General features: G+C 33.6%; 1 protein-coding gene across 4 annotated transcripts in view; it reads left to right on the top strand.

Annotated features, from left to right (window-relative positions):
• The first annotated feature begins 2,979 nt into the window (after window positions 1-2,979).
• The window catches only part of LOC143244938 (josephin-1-like), a 34,956-nt gene continuing 27,436 nt past the window's right edge, over window positions 2,980-10,499 (top strand). Inside the window, exon 1 of one of the 4 annotated variants that reach the window (XM_076490523.1) lies at window positions 2,980-3,282. The gene's annotated coding sequence lies outside the window, so the exon portion shown is untranslated. Of the gene's footprint in view, window positions 3,283-6,459; window positions 6,797-10,499 lie in introns of those variants that run through there. The other 3 variants (XM_076490522.1, XM_076490524.1, XM_076490525.1) reach the window with 3 other exon arrangements.

The following is a 10,499-nucleotide window of genomic DNA, read 5'->3' as shown; positions in this document are numbered from 1 at the left end:
GGTTTCATATAATATCTGAAGTGTGATATTTACATAGAAGTTTTACATATGAAATATATCAACATTACAATTATCTAACAGTTATCTTCATTCTGTTGTTCATCAACACAGAAACACCTTTATAACCTGATATTTTTTCAGTCATGACAACAAAGGTCTTGGGTCTTAATTGGAGCACGGATATTTAATGTTTCCTGAACACCTGTGTATTGCAGTTCAAATTTTGCACTTACAAGACATTTACATTCAGCAAGTATACCCACTTTGGTGGCAGACCTCACTGAACCTCATTCACGTTTGCAGCTTCTGCATCAAAATTAGAATCCTGATGGTTTTGTTGTTGTTTTTTTTTCCATTGGTCAAACAGTACAATACCATGGTGGGACAGCAGTAAGTCTACCAACTTACAATGCTAAAATACAGGGTTCATATCCTTGCAGTAGATACAGCAGATAACACAATGTGGCTTTGCTCTGAAACAAACTACATCTTGCACTTCCCTGATTGTAGCACCAGCAATAACAGCTGGACCTATTATTAACTTAATTCACAGAATCTTTATCCAGTACCCACTGAATGTCTCTATTCAGTTTTTTCTGTGAGCAATTTTTACTACAGTGTCCTTATTCTTCATCAATAATCATGTTAACTTAACCTATATCTGACCTACAAATGATGTACTTGATAGATGCATCATGGCTAGCCTTTCTTTCCCAAGAGCTTCATAGATCGACAGTTAAACTGTGGTAGGCTTCAACAGGCCCTTAGTGGTTTTGACACTGTAACTTGTTATGCATACCTGCCCTCATCTGCCATTGAATCTAATGTGGAATTGAATATCATTACCCCCAGGTAACATTTAAGTTTAAGATCTTTATCCAATGCTTTACGTTTCAGCTCCTCTACTTCAACTGGAAAGTTCTCATATTTTGCTAGGCATAACAAAACCTGCTATATTACCAACATAACATGCCCTTTTACTTACTATAGTTTCTATTGCCACTCAGACCTTCATGACTTGCTCTGGGCCAAGCATAACCTAATTGTTAACATGACAAGTGTAAATCATAAAGTCCAAGAATTCAGCCCACACTATTCTGATAAAACATTACACTGTAAAAGTAGTAGTCAATCTCACAGTTAAGGTAAGAATTCAAAAGCAAACTGTTTTGTTCAGCAGTGTGGATTAGCAGTTTATTCTATATTCTCTTGTCCAAGAATGTGAATATCATGTTGTGAGTAACCATTAGATGAGTCTTGGTATAGTTTGATGATTATGGCACTTGTTTCCCAAACTATGGGTTGCAAACTCAAATCCTATCATCAAACATGTTCACCCTTTCATCTGTAATGGCTCTATACTGTAATGGTCAATACTATTATTCCTTGGTAATGAGTAGCTCAAGAATTGGAGATGGGTAATATTGACTAGCTTCCTTCTCTGTAGTTTATCACTTCGACATTAGGGATAACTAAAAAAAATATCCCTCAAGTAGCTTAGCACAAAATTAATGAACAAACAAAGACAGTGAGTAAAATCTGTAACATTGGCTTGATAAAGTGTAATTGATTTGGTTTTTAAACTTACAAGCAGACACCTATATTTGTCACATTATTTATTTACCCTCCCATGATATTTTGCCCACCAGTGACACAGCAGTATGTCTGTGGATTTGCACTGCTAGAAACAAGGTTTCAATACTCATGGTGTACAGAGCACAGATAGCCTATTGTGTATGTAGCCTATTGCTTAATTCCAAATAATCAAACCCACGATACTTTCACCTTTTTATTTTACCTTCATAGGACTACATGCTTAGCATTCTTAATTTTCTGAGCAACTACACTGCTAATACATAACTTATGTTGTCTAATGAACTTTACAATAATGCTTTTTTTATGTATTACACACTTTTGAACGTAAGGTATTTTGGAAATTGTTTATTTGTTTTTGAATTTTCCATAAAGGGCTTTATGTACTAATTATTTCAAATTTTAAAATGATAGATTAGAAGGGAGGTACCAAGTTAACGGCACGACCTACCAATTTATGGGCTACTATAATCGAACAATGTGACTTGATTGTTTCTGTTATAATGTTTCCATGACTCTCAAAGTGTGATGTACAATTTTTCTACAACAGTTTGCAAGTTATAAATACAAAATTTAATGATGCTAATTCTGATTAAACCATGTTCATTCCAATTTCTTCAGACTTACCATTGAAACATGAAATTTTGTCTCATTCCGCCACATGAATTAGCTTTCACCAGCTAAAACTTCTTTAAACGTTTGCCATGTGGAATTTCTCAAGAGTGCATTACCTCTAGAATTGAGAACAGTATGAGTACCTTTTGTTAGTGGGACACTGTATGATTGATTAGATAATAGACGATCAAATTGTAAAGTATCAATACGTGACTGTTCTTTTATAACAGACAGGGGGAGTATTCCCATGATGTTTACATGTTATACCCATTTTATTTATTACTGTTTCCATTTCTAGCATTAAGTAGTGGTATAGTCCTTTGGGTGATTTACTGAAGAACATAAGTAAACTTATCCCACTTTTCTATGGCAATATGACTTAATAAATTACATAGAATCAAAGGAACCACTAAAAAGTCAATGATTGGCAATGATTTCATAGTGGAGACAACAAAGTATAACAATTGTGACGGATTTACTATTGTATATCTATTTTATTATCAATGTTTGTTTAAGTTGATTTATATTTAGAAATGTTCATAATTTATACTGTTAAATCTCTATTGCGAAATTTCTCTCCTATTCACTAAAATTCTAAAAGATTCTCGAATGTAAGAATCAAAAGTATGTGTCAGCATGTAAACATTAGTGTATCATCTACATTGTTGCGCATGCAGAAATTTCTAGAAATACTTCTCACGTCTATAAATATAATTAATGCGATACGTCAACAGACAGTATGTGTTATCGGTTTGCTTTACTTGGTATATTATAAATCCCGGAAGCTATAACTATGTATGACGCTTATTAATCGAGAACTTCAGATATTTTACCAGTAACGTTTATAGATTTTGAATATTACAAGCAATTTAACTTCAGTGGATTCACCTCGGACATTATACTTCTATGAAAACATTACATAACTTAATCAGTGAAAAGGACATGACGTGTAAACGGCGAAGAAAGAATACCGAGTGAGCTATTTCCTGGTTAAATGAATTATATGCGCATCAATTCAAAATTAATTTTATCATCGTGAACCCTCGATAAAATATCAAGGAAGATCCGGATCAGGTAGAAGTCTCAATATTGATAATTATTTGTAAAAAAAGTTATTATAAATTGTGTTATTGTTTGTATATTAAAATATATTTGTATTAAAACAGAAACCGTATATGTCAATATTACTGACAAGTATCGTAAATTGTATATATGTCGAAATTCATTTATCTTCTAAATTTAAATTGTTATTTAAGTCATTTTTAAGCTATGTGATATTGTAATACCTAAAATAATAAAAACAAAGACGGATGATAAGACATTTGCAATGTTCAAACGCTTCGGAAAACACTTATTCCATCGTCAACAAAATCTGAAAATAGTGTTACAACTACATTTTATTAACGAAAACTATAGTATAATTAATCACTAATTAACTTAGTCGTTAAGTCATGTGGTAAATGTGAGGATAAAACAAAAAATAATTAAAGATATATTGTAGAACAGTAGAGTTATAAGTGTGTAAGTTAGAATAATTTTAGATATAAAGAGGTTTGTAAGTAGTTGAGAGTAAAGTGGTCTTTTGTTATGAGTAAACTGTCTTTAATGCAGAGTTCAAGGTCTGACAATTCTCTAGTAATGGCAGAGAAATCGTTAAATTAAATATTGTGACTCGTGGCGTTAGCAGGTTACCGAATGAATGAGTGATTTAGGCCTGGCATGGCCTAGCGCGTTAAGGCGTGCGCTTCGTAATCTGAAGGTCGCGGGTTCGCGCCCGAGTCGCGCCAAACATGCTCGCCCTCCCAGCCGTGGGGGCGTTATATGTTACGGTCAATCCCACTTTTCGTTGGTAAAAGAGTAGCCCAAGAGTTGGCGGTGGGTGGTGATGACTAGCTGCCTTCCCTCTAGTCTTACACTGCTAAATTAAGGACGGCTAGCACAGATAGCCCTCGAGTAGCTTTGTGCGAAATTCCAAAAACAAACAAACAAATGAGTGATTTAATTCAAACAGTGGTTGGTCGAATCTGTTAGCCATTTCTAAATTTTCAGTTCTTATTTTTTAAGCTTTTATGTCATGTAGCATAGCAACAAAAATATAACCTGATGATGGTGTTAGTCTATGTACTAAAAGTGTAAAATAAAATCTACAGACAAAGAAACTGGAAAAATATTTGTTCGTTTTTTAATTTAGAGTCTTCGTTAACGTTGGTAACAGGACAGAGAAGAGCTTAATTCGGAAACGATTTAAATTTAAAATTGAATCGACATTTTTATTTTCATCATAACTTTTAAGTACTTGGCTTTAGGCTAAGTGATCCCACACTACCTCTTTACTTTAGACATCTAATACCAACACTCACTACACTTATAAAGTTTCACGACCCCTTTGCACCTTCGCCACTAAAATTGTAATGGATAGACAGTAATCGGACTATTCTATGCAGATAAATGTATTTTGGCTCTTATGACTCCTCCTATTTCGAGAAATAAAGCGTGACGTGATGTGGCAACACTGTCTTTTATATTGGTGAGATAAATTTTAATGCAGGCTAGGTATGTATATTAGTCTGGGTTAAATCTGAGGGCAGAATTTTGCTTATTGAATGAGAAAGTTGTTTCTTCATTGTGAATCTACTAAAATAAAAGTGAGAATGGGGAAATTTGGAGATAATGTTTGGGAAATTGCGAGTAATCTTTGTTTAAGAAATCAATTTGATAGCCATTATTTAACATATGTGTGTGTCGAGGGTCAATATGTTGGTGTAAACTAGAAAAAAATCGAGCAAATATTAAAAAATCTGTTTAACAACTACGTTTTAAGAAGTCGGAGATAAACTATTAAAATTGCAACCAGCTGCCAAATGTTCTCTCATTATGTACCTTCCTTTGCTAGGAAATGAAAAACAAGTCTCGCCTTAATAAAAAAAAACAACTTGTACCTTCAAATGCAGATCAGACTAATATACTATAAGGTCAACTGTATGTGGACACCCCTTTTAATTAGTGGGTTCGGCTATTTCAGCCACACCCATTGCTAACACGTACATAAAATTAAGCATACAGATATGCAATCTCTATAGACAAACATTGGCAGTAGAATGGGTCGTACTGAAGAACTCAGTGACTTTCAACGTGGCACTTTCACAGAATGCTACCTTTCCAACAAGTCAGTTCGTCAAATTTCTAACCCTAGAGCTGTCCCGGTCAACTGTCAGTGCTGTTATTGTGAAGTGGAAACGTGTAGGAGTAACAACAGCTCAGCCACGAAGCAGTAAGCCAAAAAAGCTCGCAGAACGGAACTGCCGAATGCTGAAGCGCGTAAAAATAATCTGTTCACAGTTGCAACACTTACTACCGACTTCCAAACTGCCTCTGGAAGCAACGTCAGCACAAAAACTATTCGTTGAGAGCTTCATGAAATGAGTTTCCACGGCCGAGCAGTCACACACAAACCTAAGATCACCATGCGCAATGCCAAGTGTCGGCTGGAGTGGTGTAAAGCACACCACCATTGGACTCTGGAGTAGTGGGACTGCTTTCTCTGGAGTGATGAATCACGCTTCAGTATCTGGCAATTTGACGGACCAATCTGGGTTTGGTGGACGTCAAGAGAACGCTACCTGCCTGAATGCATAGTGCCAACTGTAAAGTTTTTTGGAGAAGGAATAATGGTCTAGGGCTGTTATTCATGGCTTGGGCTAGGCTCTTTAGTTCCAGTGAAGGGAAATCTTAATGCTATAGCATACAATGATCTTTTAGAGAATTGTGTGCTTCCAACTTTGTGGCAATAGTTTAGGAAGGGCCCTTTTAGTTTCAGCATGACAATATCCCGTGCACAAAGCGAAGTCCATAAAGACATTGTTTGCCGAGGTTGGTGTGGAAAAAATTGACTAGCCTGCACAGAGCTCTGATCTCAACCCCATCGAACACCTTTGGGATGAAATGGAGCGCCGATTGCGAGCCAGGTCTTCTCGCCCGACATCAGTGCCTGACATCACTAATGCTCTTGTGGCTGAATAGGAGTGAATTCCCCAGACATGTTCCAAAATCTAGTGAAAAGCCTTCCCAGAAGAGTGGAGGCTGTTATATGGGTGTGATGGTCGCGTGTCTACATACTTTTAGCCATGTGCCTTCCAATTAAAAACTTATTCTAACGTGAAGACCACTACATAAACTTGTACGTTCATGGTTCGTGTATAAGTGTACGTGTAGTGACATGTGGTTAGGCAATAGTTTTATGAACCCTGAAATATTTAAGCTTACTGAACAGATCGGATATAATTTTTTAAACATATATATTCTTTATAAACAAACTTCTATGGAAGCGACGTCTGGTGTAAAAATACGTTAGTGTTAAAAGAAGACAACGTAAGCTGTGATGTTACCAGTATTGACAAATGTACGAATAGTGTTAATAATGGAATATTATCGAAACTAATATTAGACGTTTTTGATTGCTTCATAAGTAAGCGTTAGGAATTTAACTATTGTTGCTATAGCTTATTTAAAATTAAACGTAACTTTTGCGTAATTAAAATAGTACATTGGATGGGAAAATATTGCGACGTAAATTGTGCATTTACAACAAGTAATTTAACTTTCATTAATTAACGTTGTAATTAGAATAATTTAACCATTTTCTAATCTTTAGGTTAAATATGATAGGCCTGAAAAAATAAGTTTTTCTAAGTGAACAAGTATACACGTAGCATATTCTAGATTGTTATTATTTCAGTAGGGTAGAACTAGAAGTACTTCGTTTGAAAAATAAAAGTAGGCTTTACAAGGTGTCTGAGGCTTAGCACAGCAAAAATATACGTATAATAACCAAAGAAATATCAGTAAATTATGATAATTTGCCATCTTTTCTCTATTTTAAAAAGTTGAAGCAGTTATTTAGCCGAGTTAGTGTAATGTTAAAAAAAAGTTCGAAGTGTTGCATATGACAAGAAACATTACAACTTTTGAATTTACATTTTGCAAAGATGTTAGAAAACCGAATTTAGTGTTTGTAATTATTTTAATTTTTCATTACTTTGAATTCGCCCTGTTTGTGAAAAAGATACAAGAATTTTATTATCACATTAAATGTAAAAACACAAGTTGAAGTTAATATTGGTTCTTGATTAAAAAAAAAACTAAGTGAAAGAACAGAACATGACAAGAGTAGATATCTAATTAGTAGTATTTGTTACTGGTGAAGACAAAAAGAGGATCTCCACATTAACTAATAATATGACTGCTTTGGGACAACAGGGGACCTGTTGGTTTGTTGTGGTTGTTCCATCCTAGAAGCCAAATTAAAGCTGTTAAAAAAAATAAAGGCGACCCTTATCATTCCTATTTCTATGAAGCTTTATTTTAAACTCACTCAGTTTTGCTGCTTACATAACATCTGAAGGTAATCAATTCCATAGGCCAACCACCACTATGTTTAAAAAAATATAATTGCCATAGCTGAAGATGACTTTTACCTTGCCTAAGATCTATATTTGGGTCACCTAATTCTATAGTTCTTGCTGTTAAGTATGAAAAATATTGATGTATCAACATTATCAATTCTTTCTACAATCTTAAACACTGCAAACAGATCTCCTCTAACTCTTCTTTTTAAGTATCTTAATCTTTCCTCATGTGACAGCTCTTTCCCATGTTCCATTTTTGTAACCTTTTAACTTACAAACAATTCAATGTCTTTTCTGAGGTAAGGAGCCCAAGATTGAACACAGTACTCCATATGGCTTAACCAATGACCCATATGATGAAATTATAACCTCTCTAAACTTGTATTTCTGTAGATACAACCTAAAATCCTAATATTTCTACCCTAATTATTTTATGAGCAGGGAATTATTAGATATGTTGAAGTGGATTTTGTGAAAAGGTTTGAGATACTTGTGTGATAAAGATCCTAGTTCTGACAAAATGCAACCTGGAATTGTGAGGTTTAACAGAGAAATGGTGGGATCATAACTTATTAGTTTTTTGACAGTGAAAAGTTTATAATTACTTTTAGTTTGTGTGTGTTTCTCAGTTTTAAGAAGAAAGATTGTGCATATAGTAAACAGCTAAATCTTGTTAGTTGACTTTGTTATTATGGGTTTGCTTTTATAAGTCATGTAGAAAGCATTTAGAATGTAGATATTAATGATTCTCAGAATAGTTCTGGAGAAGGGTTTTTCTTGTCTTCCATTTGAAGTGTTTTTGTTATTTTTTTGTAATGAAACACCTGCCTGGATTTTGGTATCATAGATAGTTATGTATATTTTGAATTTCAAAAAGCTTTTGATGAGGAGTGTTAGAAGAAATCAGTTAATAACTGGGATATTTACAAGATTTTTGAGAAAGTGCACTGAGAACTGGCTTAGTTGTAAACAACAAAGAATGGTAGTAAATGGACATATTTCAAATCTCCAAAGATCCACTGCAGGATATTTGTTGTTCCTTGCATATACTAACTATTTGAATGGCTTCTTGGACAGTAATATTTTGACTGTTTGCTGTTGAAAATGCTTCTCATTTCATCAAAATATAATGACAGTTTTGGTTAATAGACTAAACAAAGATGTGTTATGATATTAAAATTTGGAATGGACCTATAGTTGTACATTTTGTGTGATGAGAAAAAGATGAAAGACTTTGGTATTATTGATAATGCATTAAAACTGTCATCTGAGTGATCAGCTGTGTAAAAAGAAAGTATAGTGTTAGTTCTATTTAAAGGACTTTGACTTGAGAATAAGTTATTGTTGTCTTACAGAAAATTCTGATGTAATTTAATATAACATAGACAACAAAGGAGCACTTGTTCCTTCAAGTCTATCGTTACACATTCACCTTTGAACAGAAGTAAGAACTAAAATTCATTCTCTCTCTCTCTTTCTCTTTGTTTTTTTTTTTTGTTGTAAATTATAGGTTCCATATGAAACTCTTGTAAAGTTATAATATTCACTATTGCTGGCAGCAACTTACCATAAGGTTGTTAACTTACAGCCTAACCTGCTATTTTCAAATTTTATATTTGTGTCCTCACATGCTGTTGTCTTCATAACATATCACAAATAAATCAGAAGTCTTTATTCTATCACTTACCTGGATAACATGGTAAATTCAACTATATCACTTCTTGTCCTTTTTTTTTTTTCTTGGGAAAAAGTAATGTTAATTTTTCACGTAAAAATAACTTGAATTTTTGGTATATTTTAGTTGGTCCCCTTATTAAATAAAGGATATTAACATGATGGAAAGTTACATAGATGGGTTATTGCAGTAGTATAATTCTAAGGCTAAATGATTTAAGGTACGAGGAATGATTTTCAGTTATCATGTTTTCTCTGGAGCATAAAAGTTATGGAAGTGATGATATAGGCACTTAAAGATGACAGTTGTCATGTGAATTATCAAAGTAGTAAAATGAATGGACTTGAAAAAGAAGCTTAAATATTATGGTTATTAGGGTTAGGAAGCCTGTATGCAGACCTTATTAGAAATTTTGTTTAGTTAGAAAATACTTTTAAAATGGTGTGGTATGTGACATTATTTTGAATTATTTTAAGATTGTGATGAATAGATACGTGGATGTAACTTAGATTCCAACAAAGTATATTATTTTAATGGATTTTTCTTGATAAGGGGTGATATTGCTTGGTCAGATGGCCTTTATTTTACCATTTTTGTGTTGGAGAGGAATGTTGGTGTAACTGAACAGTTTTACTAGGAGTTTATTGGTTTCTCAAAGTAGGCTTTTACTCTCAGTTTAAAGTACTAAATTGATTATAATTTGTATTATCTCAAGCAGCCAGGTTTGCTTTCTCAATAAAAACCTCATGCCATGAGTATCTTTGTATGTAATTATAATTTGAAATAATTCTCATTAGTGGAGGATTAAAAAAAAATTAATAAAATATATAACTCTGTCTCACATAATGGCACAAGTTAAAAACATCTTCATCTCAAAGTAATATGTAATTGTCAAATTTCTTGAATACTAAGAAAAATGGCAGTGAAACTATATAAAAAAACTTGACACAACTTCTAGGTTTGTTTCTTTCCTGTTTTTTTTAAGTAGTTGTTACATTCATTGTCAGAGAGCAGATCAAAATAGAGAGGTAAAAGAGAGATTGTTCTGTCCTGGACATGAATATATTACCAGGGAAAAGTGTAAATGTATACAGGACTTCTCAGTTTATGACTTTATACAGACAAGTAGTTGATAGGTAATGGAGGAGTTACCTCCCAGATCCATGGTCTTTAACAGGACTGTACACCAGCTTGCTAAATTGAATTTTCAG

The sequence above is a fragment of the Tachypleus tridentatus genome, chromosome 2, assembly GCF_004210375.1.
Source record: "Tachypleus tridentatus isolate NWPU-2018 chromosome 2, ASM421037v1, whole genome shotgun sequence".
Taxonomy (NCBI): Eukaryota; Metazoa; Arthropoda; class Merostomata; order Xiphosura; family Limulidae; genus Tachypleus; species Tachypleus tridentatus.
Note: the sequence above shows the minus strand (reverse complement) of the source record. Positions and strands in the feature narration are given on the sequence as shown.